General features: G+C 50.2%; 1 pseudogene across 1 annotated transcript; it reads left to right on the top strand.

Moving 5' to 3' along the window:
• Positions 1 to 1,326: 1,326 nt before the first annotated feature.
• On the top strand, positions 1,327 to 15,358 carry LOC309975011 (elongation factor 1-alpha, somatic form-like; annotated as a pseudogene). The gene is made up of 9 exons: positions 1,327 to 1,371; positions 1,454 to 1,464; positions 1,514 to 1,655; positions 5,180 to 5,358; positions 5,472 to 5,768; positions 9,218 to 9,278; positions 10,354 to 10,585; positions 12,584 to 12,815; positions 15,326 to 15,358. The product of its transcript is annotated as an elongation factor 1-alpha, somatic form-like (transcript).
• The last annotated feature ends 165 nt before the right edge of the window (positions 15,359 to 15,523 follow it).

The following is a 15,523-nucleotide window of genomic DNA, read 5'->3' as shown; positions in this document are numbered from 1 at the left end:
ACCCCCAGAGACAGTGGAAAAATTGTCTTCCACGAAGCTGGTCCCTGGTGCCAAAAAGGTTGGTGACCGCTGTTTTAAAGGACCTACTGTATTGCCAGCATCCTGTGGATTTATAGTGGGGGGAGGGGTGCCGTATCTCCTAGAATCACCACTGAGAGGTAGTTGGAAACCTGGGCTCAGAGGGGCTGGAGGACCACAGGAGGAGAGTGGTAAAGCCAGGGTTCTAATCCAGTTAGGCCAGCGTGTTCTTTCTGCCACCTTTCCCTGCATCACACTGGTCTCCGGGCACAGAGTCAGGTCCTCAGGAACTGATGTGTGGATGGTTCCAAACGCTGGCATTGTGCTGGCCTCACACTCCAGTCCAGTAGCTCTGACCCTTAAGCCTGGGGGCAGCCCTTCCCTCAGGGGAGAGAGACCCCTCCAGCTCATCTTCCCCTCCAGGTCCCACCCTCGATATTCACTTAGTGACCCACTCCCGGAGGCTGGGACCCCAGAGATGAACAAGGCTGTGGCTGCAGTCACATCCCTTCCTCCCTTCATTCCTTCAGACGTTAATTCGCTGAGAGGTAGAGCCATGCTCTGGCTAAGATGCTGGGGTCAGACAACCTGTGTTCCAACCCTTGTTCTGCTACTTTCTCACCGGTGGTCCTGCCCCTGAGCCTCAGCATCCTCGCTCTTCAGAGAGAGTTAGTAGCAGCATAAAGGGGTTGGTGCGCACAGGGCTCTGGGGGCAGGGCCCGGAAGGCGGTAGTCGGCGATTCTGCATTTACTCAACAAACTCAGGGTTTGCAATGGGTCGGGCTCTGTGCTGGCTGGAGACAGGAATGAATCCATTTGCTTCCTGAGGCCCAGGACGACCCAGGAGGCAGATATGTAAAAAGCTAGAGCTCCCACCCTTTCCCATACACACGCCTGAACGCCCAGGGACAGCAAGTACAGGACCGCCTCCGGACCCCAGGTTCCTTCCTTCACCTCCCATCCTCAGGCCTGCCTTTGACCCTTGGGCCATCTCTTAGTGCCCAACCTGGCATTGGGAGTGGTTGGGGAGAGGGTGTCGTTCAGCATCTCAAAGCCCACAGGTGCCTCCTTTTGGTGGGCAGCAGGCTCATCCCCTCCCCTCCTGAAACATGACAGCCCACCCCCTGAGAGCTGGGCCCTGGGTTTTTCCCACATGGTCCAGAGGACCAGTGGGAGCCAGTGGGGATGTGGGGATGCAAGAGGCAGGCCTGGGATGTGGGCTGTAAAAGGGGGTGGGGCTGGGCACCCGGTGGGTCAGCTCTAGATGCCAAGAAGCACCAGGGGCTCCTCCTGACTCAGGAGGTAGACATGACCCCCTTGGAGCTGGGGGAGAGACCAGAGCAGCCTCCCCAGGTGCGAGGTGTTGGGGAGGCCCCCTTCCCCTTCCTTCCTGGCCAACTGTTTTCCTCTCCTGGCTCAACCTCTGCTGGCCCAGTCCCAGGGAAGGTGAGCTAGGGGCAGGGGCCCTGAGCACACCTGTCCTTCTCTCTCCCAGCAGCTCCCAGCATGGGCAAGAGATCAACATCGTGGTCATCGGCCACGTGGACTCGGGCAAGTCCACCACAAAGAGCGTCTTATACAAATGCGGGGGTGTCAACAAGAGGACCATCGAAAGGTTTGAGAAGGCGGCCTCCGAGCTGAGGCTGCTGTGCCTGAGTGCCCCCCACCCCCTTTCCAGCCTTGGTTTCCCTGGGAGGGAGCCCTTATGCTGGGGGAGGGCACAGCCCGCTCCCGCTGAGCACCTGCTGGGCTGGTAGGTGCTTTTCTTAATCATTCCAGGCAGGTGGTGTGGCTGCCATTTTCCAGGCGAGGAAATGAGGCTCGGGAGGGTTAAACAGCTCGCCTGAAGGTGGCGCCAAGGTTTAAATTCAAGTGTGCCACACTGTATCTCAGGAGGTAAAGCTGCACCCCCATTTAAAAGGGGGAGAGGGGCTTCCCTGGTGGCGCAGTGGTTGAGAGTCCGCCTGCCGATGCAGGGGACAGGGGTTCGTGCCCCGGTCCGGGAAGATCCCACATGCCGCGGAGCAGCTGGGCCCGTGAGCCATGGCCGCTGAGCCTGCGCGTCCGGAGCCTGTGCCCCGCAACGGGAGAGACCACAACAGTGAGGCCCGCGTACCGCAAAATAAATAAATAAAAAATAAAAGGGGGAAAAGGATTCATTGGCCGTGCATCTATTATGGATGTTGAGGCAGCCCCTGGAGATACAACGGCGAACATAACAAGCCTTGTCCCCTGGGAACTGTTGGTCACACACCATTGTGCCACACGACCAGCTCAGTAACTGTGTGGGTGGTGTAGGGGCCCAGGGCAGGGATAATGAACACGGCCTGGGAGGCCCTGAAGGCTTCCCAGAGGAAGGGACCCCCTCTGAGTCTTGAGGGAATGAGGAGGGTATCCATGGGCCACGAGGAGACCAGAACAGCAGGTCAGAGCACCTCAGGTGGGGTGCGATTGACGAAAGGGGGACATGGGCCTTGACAGCCCTGCTAAGGAGTCTAGCCACTGTCGCTGCAGCCACTAAAGGACTGCAAGCATGGGAACGACGGGGTCAGACAAGTCTTTTAGGAAGAGCACACTGGGGGCAGCAAAGGGACAACAGACCAAAGGGCCCAGCACTGTGGTCTGGGAAGCCAGTCAGCAGGTTGTCGCAGCTGAACAGGTGAGTAAGAGGCCTGGGACCAGGCAGCAGCAGTGGCATGGAGAGCGATGGATGGAGCCCAGGGGCGCAGAGGTGGGGGACCCACAGAACTTAGGGGTTAGCTCTAGGTCAGGGGGTGAGGGAAGAAGAGGAATTCCTGGCTTGAGAAAGTGGATGGTTGGTGAATACCAGAGGCGGAGCTGGTCTGGGTCTGAACGAGTCTGCCCTAGATGTGTGACACTTGAGGTGTCCACGGGGCAGCTGTATATTGACGTCTGGAGCTCGGGAGGGAAGCCCAGGTTGGAGACTAGACCACAGGATTAAGCAGGGCACACGCTGTGGGAAAGGGTAAGGGACAGAGCCCTGGGATGGGTGGAGAAAGAGAAGCCCATGCAGGAGAATGAGAACGGAGGGCCAGGGAGGTGGGTGGAAAACCTTGGAGAAAGTTGAAGAAGCATGTCAACAAAATGGGAGGGGTCTGAGAACCAGCTGCTGCAGAAGCATAAATAAGGAGGATTGAAAAAAGACAGTAATTTACAGGGCATACATTTGTGCCATCGGCTACGTAGATCCCGTTTTCCTACTCTTGGCTTCCAGAAGGTGCCGTCAGTTGCTGTGGAGCCACTTATGTGGCAGGGGCCAGTCAGGAAAGCTTTAGAACCCTGAGAAAAGACGGCTGGCCCAGAGCCAGTATGGTGGAGCATAACCGAGAAGTTCATGGAGAAACAAATGACTGGATGTGGTGGTTCTCAAGTTTTTGGGTCTTAGAAACCCTTTATACTCTTACAGGGACCCCAAAGAGTTTTTGTTTATGTCAATTAGACATATCTACATTTACCATATTCAAAATTAAAACTGAGTTTTTAGGGCTTCCCTGGTGGCGCAGTGGTTGAGAGTCCGCCTGCCGATGCAGGGGACACGGGTTCGTGCCCCGGTCCAGGAAGATCCCACATGCCGCGGAGCGGCTGGGCCCGTGAACCATGGCCGCTGAGCCTGCGCGTCCGGAGCCTGTGCTCCGCAACGGGAGAGGCCACAACAGTGAGAGGCCCGCGTACCGCAAAAACAAAAACAAAAACAAAACACTGAGTTTTTAAAATATTTAATTCATTTAAAAATAACAGTATGGGGACTCCCCTGGTGGTGCAATGGTTAGGAATCCACCTGCCAGTGCAGGGGACACGGGTTCGAGCCCTGGTCCGGGAAGATCCCACATGCCGCGGAGCAACGAAGCCCGTGTGCCACAACTACTGACACTGCGCCACAAACTGAAGCCCGCGCGCCTAGAGCCCGTGCTCCGCAACAGGAGAAGCCACCGCAATGAGAAGCCCGCGCACCGCAACAAAGAGTAGCCCCCGCTCGCCACAACTAGAGAAAGCCCGCGCGCAGCAACGAAGACCCAACGCAGCCAGAAATAATAAATAAATAAATCTATTAAAAAAAAATAACAGTGATAAACCCCTTACATATTAAATAAATATCATAGTTTTGTGTTTGAAAAGTAACTATTTTTCAAAACAAAAAAATCTTAGAGCGGTGGCATTGTTTTACATTTTTTGCAGGTATCATTAATGTCTGGCTTAATGGCAGACAGCTGGATTCTCTTATCAGCTTCTGCATTAAATCTGTTGCAATTTCATGTCATGTAGCCTCTAAAAAACACAGCTAGAGGACCTGTAACCACTCTTTGAGAACTGCTTATCTAATATATATTCTAAACTGTGGGAGACTTTATACAAGTTCCTAAGTCAGGACACCTGGGTTCTAGTCCCATCTCCTAATAAACTAATTCATTTTCTTGAAGAATCCACCTGGTCTCTGGATTCTCCTGATCTCCACTCTGCCTTCAGGGCCTAGCACAGCACTTGGAACTGAAATGAACAAATGTTCAGGGTCTCCCAGCTGGCAAGAGGCAGAGTACACCCTAGACTAACATGGTAACCTGTATATGCTACAGAATTTTTAGTAGCCTCATTTTCACCAGTGCTGAAAGAAATTCAACTTACCCAGGATCCCAGGGGTAATTCTCAGTCACAGCTACCATTTAACACAGGGTAATGGTTAAGAGCATGAACTTTAGCGTCAGATGCCTTGGGTTCAAATCCTGCCTCTGCTGCTTATTACCTGTGTGATCCTGAGCTAGTCAGTTCATTTCTCTATTATGTCATCTGTAGAATGGAGGTAATAAAACTTCACCGAATCGCTGTGAGAATTCAATGAGATAATCCATGTTAAGTACGAAAAACAGCACCAGGTACATGGTCAGCATTACATACATGTTTACTGCTGTTAATTCAAGGCTCACTGTGGCCCTGGGTCATTCTGACTCTAAAACTTGCTCTGAAAGAAAAACTTAATTGTACAAGTAATACATTCTATTATTTTAAAAATTCAAAGGCATCTCCATACACTGCCCTGTTACTGTCTCCTCTGACTCTCAGCTTACTTGGGAACTTTCTTCTTGGTCGGTAGGCAGATTTGGAAGGCAGAGTGACCCTGGGGTTTTCCCTCCCACTCCTGGCCCAGATGGGCAAAGGCTCCTTCAAGTACACCTGGGTGCTGGACAAGCTGAAGGCGGAGCGGGGGCATGGCACACCACTGACATCTCCCTGTGGAAGTTCGAGACCAAGACACACTACATCACCAACATCAATGTCCCGGGTCACAGGGACTTCATCAAGAACATGATCATGGGCACCTCGCAGGTACCACCAGCAGGGGGCTGTCTGCTCTGCCATGGGGGCCCTGCTATGGGGATGGGCAGTGGTTGTTCTAGGACAGGTCTGAGTTGGACCTTCCTCTCTGTCCCTCAGGCCAGGCAGATTGCGCTGTGCTGAACGTGGCAAGTGGTGTAGGCGAGTCTGAGTCTGGCGTTGTCAAGAACAGGCAGACCCGTGATTATGCACAGCTGGCCTATACACTGGGCGTGAAGCAGCTCATGGTGGCAGTCAACAAGATGGACATCACAGAGCCTCCTTACTGTAGGACGCACTTTGAGGAAATCAGCAAGGAGGTGAAGGCCTCTCTCAAGAAGATCGGTTACAACACTAAGGCTGTTGTCTTTGTGCCCATCTGAGGTGGGCTTGGGGACAACATGACAGAGCCCGGCACAAAGGTGAGGGCAGATGGGGCAGGGCCAATTACTTGAGACTTTCCAACTCAAATCTTTGGGCTTTTCCTCGAATATAATACCTAGGATTTAGAGTGTGCTTCTAGGCCAGTCACTGTGAGTGATCTCCATCGCCATGGGATACATGATTTGATTCCCATTTTACAGAGGAACAAACAGAGGTAACTCAAGACTACGTGACTAGTAAGCATAGAGCTTCACTGTCCAATATGGTAGCCACTGATTATATGTGGCTATTTAAATGATTAAATCAAATAAACGCACTTCCTTAGTTGCATTAGCTACACTTCAAGTGCTCAACAACCATATGTGGTTACTATATTGGACAGTGAAGTTATGAAATATTTGTCACTGCAGAAAGTTCTATTGGGTAGTGTTAGCAGAGTCTAGAATTCTAGCCCATGCTCACTGCGTCTAAGCTATCCTACCTCTCAGGATGGGTTAGGCAGTTATGGGGGCAATATAAATGTCTAAGATATAGTCACTGTGCCCGTGGATCCCAGAATCTGGTAGGGTTTAACATTCCTAGATGAGTGTCACCCTACTAAGGAAGTCTAGCTCTAGCATCAGACCTGGGTTCAAGCTCCATTTCCATCCCTTGCCCACAGTAAAGGGACGAGGGAGGTATTAATGCTCTGGGACTTAGGACTCACTTCATGGGGTTGTGGGAATTACCTGGGAGATTCCACATGGGCATCTGTTCACACAAACAGTTGGCGCTCAAGCGCTAACTGCTACTACTTACTGCATTTGCCTAAAGCCTACCTTTTCTATAACTGACTTGAGGATTCTTAAGCTTTTGCTCCCCGTGTACATAGCTATCTTTTTCTGACTATAAAAGTAATGTCTAACATTTTACAAGGAGCATTTCATGCAGATATGAAGCATAAACTGCAATCCCATGGCTTAACAGATAACTTAGTTTTCATGTAGTTCTTTCTCGACGTTCACAGCTGGACTCAAACTAAATATAATATTCTATAACACTTCTAATTTTTAAAATTTCCTTGCCATTTAAACATGTTCAGGGGGCTTCCCTGGTGGCGCAGTGGTTGAGAGTCCGCCTGCCGATGCAGGGGACATGGGTTCGTGCCCCAGTCCGGGAAGATCCCACATGCCGCGGAGCGGCTGGACCCGTGAGCCATGGCCGCTGAGCCTGCGCGTCCGGAGCCTGTGCTCCGCAGCGGGAGAGGCCACGACAGTGAGAGGCCCGCGTACCGTGAAAAAACAAAAACAAAAAAACATGTTCAGGGGCTTCCCTGGTGGTCCAGCGGTTAAGACTCCATGCTCCCAATGAGGGGGCCCAGGTTTGATCCCTGGTCAGGGAACTAGATCCCACATGCTGCAGCTAAGAGCCCCCTTTCTGCAACTAAAAGATTCTGTATGACAGCTAAAGATCCCACATGCCGCAACTAAAAAGGAACCTGCATGCCATAACTAAAGATGCCGCATGTCACAGTGAAAGTCCCGCGTGTTGCAACTAAGGCCCGGCACAACTAAATATTTTAAACATGTTCAATAGTTAATGGGTGTGTTTTGTATTGAATCTCAAAATACAGTATTTTGTTTAGCCATATCCATTATTAAATGAAAATGGTGATTAATGATAGAAGAAATTACTATGTGACAGATACCAGACTAAGCACTTTACACATACAGAACCCCATGAAGAAGGCATTTTATTCCCATGTGAAATAAGAAAACTGGAACACAGTTAAGGAATAGCCCAAGGGCACAAGCTTCTAAGAATACTGTTTCTAATTTTATTTAAAATTGCCATAAGCATTTTGGTAAATAAATCTTTGCATGTGTCCTCAATAACTTAATTAGTAAAATCTCTAACGGAACAAAGGGTAGGCATTATTTTGGAGACTTCTGACATATCCTGCCCAATTGCCCTTGAGAAAGGTTAGAACTGCCATTGGCAATGTGTTCCTTTGGACCATATTTGAACTTCTGCACATAGGGCACTGTGCTTGGTGCTGAAGGTACCACAGTGAATAAGAAGCAGCTCTGCTTACAGCACTCACAGTCGTGTGTGTGTGTGTGTGTGCGCGCGCGTTGGGAGTGGGGAATAATATCGTGTATGATGACAAGTGCTGAGAAAAATCTAAAAGGTAAAGGGACAAGGTAAGAGTGCGTTAGTGGTAAAGGGGGACTCACCTAAAATGACAAATCTGAAGCTTTTGATGCCTGTTTCCCCACACCGACTCCTTTGTTTGCTTTTTTGTTTTTTGTTTTTGGCTGCGTTGGGTCTTAGTTGCTGCACGCGGGCTTTTCTCTAGTTGTGGAGAGTGGGGGCTACTCTTCATTGTGGTGCGCGGGCTTCTCACTGCGGTGGCTTCTCTTGTTGCAGAGCACGGGCTCTAGGCGCACGGACTTCAGTAGTTGCAGCACGCGGGCTCAGTAGTTGCAGCACGCAGGCTCTAGGCATGCGAGCTTCAGTAGTTGTGGCACGTGGGCTCAGTAGTTGTGGCTTGCAGGCTCCAGAGCACAGGCTCAGCAGTTGTGTCGCACGGGCTTAGTTGCTCCGCAGCACATGGGATCTTCCCGGACCAGGGATAAACCCATGTCTGCTGTATTGGCAGGCAGATTCTTAACCACTGTGCCACCAAAGAAGTCCCACCCACACCCTGAATTTTGTTACACATTTCAGCCAGTAAGATAAGGGAGTTTCATGCTCATGTCCTTTTGAGCATTTATTAGGCACCTACCATGTTCTAGATGCTAAAAGAGCAAAGCATGCAGCCAGTGGACTAGATGGTAGACTTGGAGTTTAGACTCAGCTCTCAAATACCTGTGACATTGCACTCCTCGGTTTCCCCAGCTTTAAGATGGAGCTGATGCCAACCTCAAAGGCTGTGCAGGTCTGTGAGTTGGCACAGAGCTAAATGAGTTGCCAAGTTCATCAAATTAATTGAAGAGCTCATCCTCATTGAGGAGGCTGGTGTTTGATAAGGAGGCGGCCTCATTATCAACTCCTGGTTTAGCCATCTGCCAGTCATTGGTCCTTTGGCAACCCACTTTGACCCTCAATTACCCCCTCTGGAAAAAGAAGGGATACTTTTTTTTTTTACAAGTTTGAATTATTTATACAAAATTGCTTATTAAATTTTTTCAAAGCCTCCTACCTCTCCCCTCTCTCCCATCCTCTATAAGAGCTGAGTGTTAATAGAAATGGTAGCCTTCTTCCTTGGGCCACTAATTTTTGAGTCCATGAGGCGAGATGTGTTCTGTGTGGCTTCTGTACTGCATAGCTTTGCTTCTCTTCCATGGAAGAAGGCTTCCTTGACTGGAGCCTCCTTCCCCATCCACCGAAACCTTCCCTGATGCCCCTTCCCCACCCTTTCACCCATGGCACTTGTTGCCTCTTCCCCTTCTGAGAGTCTCACTAAGAACTGAGAGTTCACAGAGCTTGCTGTGAGTGCCCTCAGGGCCAGGGCACCTACCCTCTCTACAGTGCTGTGGTAGGGGCCAGTGTTCCCTTTGATACAGGTGGGACACTGAAGTTCCGAAGCCTAGACGTTTGCTCAAGGACCTACGGCTGAAAGGAGGCACTTCATCAGGATCCCAATTGTCTGCCTGACCTATAAGGTCCAAGTGCTGACCAGCTCTTGGTCAGCCCACCTGGCCCTTAATATCAACCACCTTGATTCTTTCTGTATGTCCTCTGTCCTGGATTTCCAGTTAACTGATATATCTTTGAAGGCAAAGATGATGTCTCTGATGAGCTTTGGGTAGGGTTTTTAGAGGAGTGAAGACAATGTCTGCTTAAAAGGCCTGCATACAATGCACTGTCATACTGAAAGTCCTCTTCCCAGAAGGTCTTTTACTCAATAATGTGCCCTTGCTTATAAGTCTGCTTCCCTGGGGAGCATCTTAGTCTTTAGAAGGTATGAGCGTTAGAGTATCTGAGTCTTGTTTTCCTTCTTATTACTAATGTTTACTTAACTTTGCTGAACATTAACAAGTCCTTTCTCTTCTCTGGACCTCAGTTTCCCCATCTGTATAATGAGCAGATGGAATGGGATGTAAGGGCTATTCAGATTCTAGGAATCTCTGCTTCCTAAAACGTATGGGCTCAACTCAGGGGCAATGCCTGCGAGATGTGGAGTAACTGCCACCGTTTAGGCGGCACATAGTACGTATCAGGTATTGTGCTTGGTGGACTGAGTGTGGTCTTTTGTGTCTTTACACTGGTCTGCCAGTAGGCAGTGATATTGCCGTTTCACAGATGAGGAAGCCCAGGCTCAGAATGCTTAAAGAAATTCCTTGAGGTCCCATGTTAAGTGTGGGCTGGTACCTGGGACAGGCTTTCCCAGGGCTGAGTAAGGTGGACATGTGGTTGCTTTTCCAGATGCCCTGGTTCCGAAGCTAGAAAATTATCAGGAAGGAGGGGAACGTGGTAGGCACGAAGCTACTAGAAGCGCTGGACTCCATCATGCCGCCTGCCTGCCCTGCAGACAAGCCCCTGCGGCTGTCCCTGCAGGATGACTGGGGGTGAGCACATGCTGGGTGGGGGCACTTGAGGTTGAGGGCCCACTAGGGTCTGGTTTCTCTGTTCCTTCAGGTATTGGCACCATGCCCGTGGGCCAAGTAGAAACTGGCATCTTTGCCCCCTGCAACATCACCACCAAGGTCAAGTCCGTGGAGATGCACCGCAAGGCCCTGGCTGAGCCCCTGCCTGGTGACAACATGGGCTTCAATGTGAAGAACGTGTCCTTAAAGGACATCAGGCAGGGCAACATGGCAGGAGACAGCAAGAATGACCCACCCTTAGAGATGGGAGCTTCCTCCCCCAGGTGAGAAAGCCCACTTATGGGTGTCTTCCTGAAGTGGCCATACCGTCCTGAGAGCAGGATGGGTCACTGGGTCATTCAGGAAGTGGTCACTGAGCACAGGCTCCATGCTGGGCTCTTGTCAGCAGTGTAGGTACAGTCAGTCTGGGTTAGTACCCTGACTCTGCAGTGTATTTGCTGTTTGCCCTTGAACGAGATGATGCATTTTGGTGACCTGGTTAATTTCCAAAGTACGCTCTTGATGCCTTAAAGCAGGAGTTCTCAAACCCAATGCATTAGAAATCACTGGGGAAGTGGTTCAAAACTTCAGATTCCGGGCTTCCCTGGTGGTGCAGTGGTTGAGAGTCCGCCTGCTGATGCAGGGAACATGGCTTCGTGCCCCGGTCCAGGAAGATCCCACATGCCGCGGAGCAGCTGGGCCCGTGAGCCATGGCTGCTGGGCCTAAGCGTCCAGAACCTGTGCTCCACAACGGGAGAGGCCCGCATACCACAAAAAAAAAAAAAAAACTTCAGATTCCTAGGGCTTCCCTGGTGGCGCGGTGGTTGAGAGTCCGCCTGCCGATGTAGGGGACACAGGTTTGTGCCCCGGTCCGGGAAGATCCCACATGCCACGGAGGGGCTGGGCCCGTGAGCCATGGCCGCTGAGCCTGCGCATCCGGAGCCTGTGCTCCGCAACGGGAGAGGCCACAACAGTGAGAGGCCCGCGTACCGCAAAAAAAAAAAAAAAAAAATTCAGATTCCTAGGACTCTCCCTAGTGGTTCTGATTCAGTAGGTTTGTGTGGAACCTGGGAAGCTGTATGCTTGGACCTCTCAGGTGTTTCCTTGACCCAGAGTCAGAATATGAAGCCCTTTCTTTTTTCTTTTTTTTTTTCAATTTGGCCATGCTACGTGCCATGTGGGATCTTAGCTCCCTTTACAAACCCGCACCCCCTGCAGTGGAAGCACGAGTCTTAACCACTGGACTGCCAGGGAAGTCCCATGAAACCCTTTCTTTCTTTTTTTTTTTTTTTTTTTTTTTTTTTTTTTGCGGAACGCGGGCCTCTCACTGTTGTGGCCTCTCCCGTTGCGGAGCACAGGCTCCGAACGCACAGGCTCAGCGGCCATGGCTCACGGGCGCAGCCGCTCCGTGGCATGTGGGATCTTCCCGGACCGGGGCACGAACCCATGTCCCCTGCATCGGCAGGCGGACTCTCAACCACTGCGCCACCAGGGAAGCCCGAAACCCTTTCTTAATGCAATGTCTAGCACATTCTTCTTCTTTTCTTAAAAAATTAATTAATTAATTTAGTTTTGGCTGCGTCGGGTCTTTGTTCCTGCCCGCAGGCTTTCTCTAGTTGCGGCGAGCGGTTACTCTTCATTGCGGTGCACGGGCTTCTCATTGCGGTGGCTCCTCTCGTTGCGGAGCACGGGCTCTAGGCGCTTGGGTTCAGTAGTTGTGGCATGTGGGCTTAGCTGCTCCGCGGCATGTGGGATCTTCCCAGACCATGGATCGAACCTGTGTCCCCTGCATCGGCAGGCGGATTCTTAACCACTGTGCCACCAGGGAAGTCCCTGGCACATTCTTCTTTGTGCATGTGGAGGCTAGGACTACCTTGCAGTGATCTTGGGATTATTAAATGTGGTGATGTATAAAACAGCTGACCTGGGGCCACCTAACAAGTTAAGTAGCTATTATTATAATCCATTTTTCTAAAAGGTGGGGGGAAGTGGTACACATAATCATATCTATCACTCATAGACATCATTTATACCCAGCTCTGCCACTTCCTCGCTATGAAATTTTGGGTTACACAGGCTCCCTGCTGTGAAAATTAAAGTGAAATGAATGACATTTGCTTTGCACGGAACTTGGCATACCCTATAAACATTCAAATATTCACTATAATTTAAAATGTGTCCAAGGCAGCTGACCCCTTAGCTGGTTAGAGCCACCTCCTTTGAAGGAGGCTTGGCTAATACCCTCCTCATCCCCCGTCCCCCCCACTTCCCCCCAGTTCCAGGTGATCATCCTCAACCAACTCGGCAGCATTGCAGCTGGCTACTCACCAGTTCTGGACTGCCACAGCGCCCATCACCTGCAAGTTTGCAGAGCTGAGAGAGAAGCTTGACCGGCACTCAGGCAAGAAGCTGGAAGACAGCCCTAAAGCCCTGAAGTCCGGGGAGGCAGGCATCACCCAGATGATGCTGAGCAATCCATGTGCATGCAAAGCTTCCCTGGGTACCCACCCCTTGGTAAGGCCCAACAGCAACTGGCTACCGGGGCTGCTACCTCCTCCTCCCAGCTCCAGGGAGCCAGTTGCATACCTGAGCTAGGAAGCAGAACCTGGTCAGAGGATCTGAGTACCAGGTTAGAAGGGCCCAGAAAGGGAAAGCAGCTTGCCTAGTGTCACAACGGGAAGGCAGGGGCCACTTTAAAGCCTTGCTAACTCGAAGTGTGGTCCGTGCACCAGCAGCATGGGAATCCCCTGGGAGTTGGTTAGAAATGCAGAATCTCAGGCTCCATCCAGACCTGCTGAATTCAAATCTTCATTTTAACAAGATCTCCAGGTAACTGAGGTGCACATCAAAGTCTGAGAAGCACTGACCTAGAGAAGGTGAACAGTAAAGAGATGAGTAGGGACTTTTTTTCCTTCCACTACTCTCTGGTGCAGTGGTTTTCAAACCTAGTGGATTACCAGAACTACTGATGGAGCCTATAAAACCCAAAGGCTCAGATTCCGCAATCTCTTAGACTCCCCAGTTATCTTAGGCATGACTGGGCTTGAAGCACAAGAACTTTCTGAACTCAGTACACAGGGAATGGCACTTCCTACTCTGTGCTAGGCTCTGTGCTAAACGTTAGGCTGTCAGGGTCACCAAATCCGTGGAGAAAAAAGCAGCTACGTGAGGCACAGTCACCAAGGCGAGCATAAAAGCCGCCAAAAAGTGAGTGGTGATGGCTACTCAGGCCCCTCCAGGCCAGGGGCAGCCCAGGCAGAGCCACACCCTGGGAAAGAGTGGCTCAAGGAGAAGACTTGGACGTGCTTTTCTCTTGCCTGGGCTGTCCTAAACCTGCCCCTGTTAACTGGGTTTTCTTCTTGCTGATGAGTTTCAGGCATGGGGATAAAGCACAACAAGTCATTTTGCCTCTGCTTCTACTGACCTGGATGTGTCAAGCAAGGAGGAAGCAGAGGGGTGCTGGGTCTCATTCTGCCCCTCTGGCTTCCTCCTGGGGGCCTGACTGGTGCAAGAACCAGAGAGCTGGGGTCACAGGGAGGAAAAGGTGTAAAGGGGGAAGCCGGGGACAGCTTCTGGCCCTGGCTTAGATCATCAGTTCCTAGAATAGGACTGGACTCTGGTGTTAGACCCCCTGACTTAAATAGTGTCTATAAACGTTACTGAACCTCTGTGTGCCCATCTATAAAATGGGAAAACAATAGTATTTGCCTCCACAGGGATGTTGAAGTTTGAGTGAGTTGGTGCCTACTGGGCACGGCATATCAGTATCAATTAGCTATTCCTCATTACCACCTGTGGGTACTGCTGTCAAGGGACTCGGCTGGAGAAAAATTGTAGTGGGAGGGAATGAGATGGGAGTTCTTGAGGATAAGCTTTTATGTATCTTCCTAGGTACATGTTTCCCTGAAATTATTTTCTCTACTTTGATGATTTCAGAGTTACAGAGAAGTTTCAAGAAGTCCCAAATATGCTTCATCCAGATTCTCCAAATCTTAAATTTACCACATTTGCTTTATCCTTTTCCCTCTAAATATACATTTTTTCTGAACCATTTGATAATAAACTGCAGATATGCTGCCCCTTTCCTCCAAATACTGAATGTGTATTTCTTTTTTCTTTTTTTAATAGCAAGTAGTTTGAAAGTTTACTGAGGTTTTTTAAAATTATTATTATTTATTTGGTTGCACCAGGTCTTAGTCGTGCCTCGCCAGCTCCTTAGTTGAGGCAGGCAGGCTCCTTAGTTGTGGCATGCGAACTCTTAGGTGCGGCATGCTTGTGGGATCTAGTTCCCTGACCAGGGATCCAACCTGGCCCCCTGCATTGGGAGCATGGAGTCTTATCCATTGCGCCACCAGGGAAGTCCCTGAATGTGCGTTTCTTAAACCTAAGGACATTCTCTTATGTAACCAAGCTCACATAATCAGGTCAACATTAAATTACCATGCATACATTTCTGAAGTCTACAGATTTTGCCAGTGGGTCCAATAATGCGCTTTATAGGAAGAGAAAATGCAGGATCATGTGCTACATCCAGCTGTCACATCTCTGGAGTTTTGGAGAAGTCCCTCCCTTGGCTCTGCCCACCCTACGGGTCTGCCTGAGGCCCCTGCTCTGCACTAGTGCTGGGTGCTTGGTAGAGAAGGCTCAGAGGATGGGCCTTTTCTCTTTGCTTTCCTCCATCAGCCCAGCTTCCCAGAAGTGTCCTTTCGTCCCTAAGGATGATACAAGGAGAACCTGGGGGCTTCTATCTCCCCCACGGGGATGAGAGAAGGAATTATGGCTGTAGAAGAAAGCCCCTTCACTCCTTTTCCACCGAAGCCCTGTATGCTCTCCTTTCTCCATTTGCTTCTGTCAAAGAAACCCGCTGACTCACAGCCAGCTTCTGTCTGGGGTGTGGATCTTGGCACAGCACCCCCTTGGGTCCTGCTGATGAGGATTTAGTGCAAACCAAGGAGGCCTGTTACTGTCTGAGGTTGGAGTACTTGTCTGTCAGACTAATCTGTAAGCCATCTTTGTGCCTGCAGGATGACCCTCTCTTCATCATGTACCATGTCTAACACTTTTTGGGGGGAGGGGGTTGCTTGAATATAGTGGGTTTACATTAATAAGAATAACCCACTATATTATTATTGTTATTATTATTATTACCTCATTTAATTTTCACAACAACCTCAAGTGATATAAGTACCAATTTTATTTTTGGTTTTTTTTTTTTTTTTTTT

Source organism: Leucopleurus acutus (genome assembly GCF_964270905.1).
Source record: "Leucopleurus acutus genome assembly, chromosome: 2".
NCBI lineage: Eukaryota > Metazoa > Chordata > Mammalia > Artiodactyla > Delphinidae > Leucopleurus > Leucopleurus acutus.
Note: the sequence above shows the minus strand (reverse complement) of the source record. Positions and strands in the feature narration are given on the sequence as shown.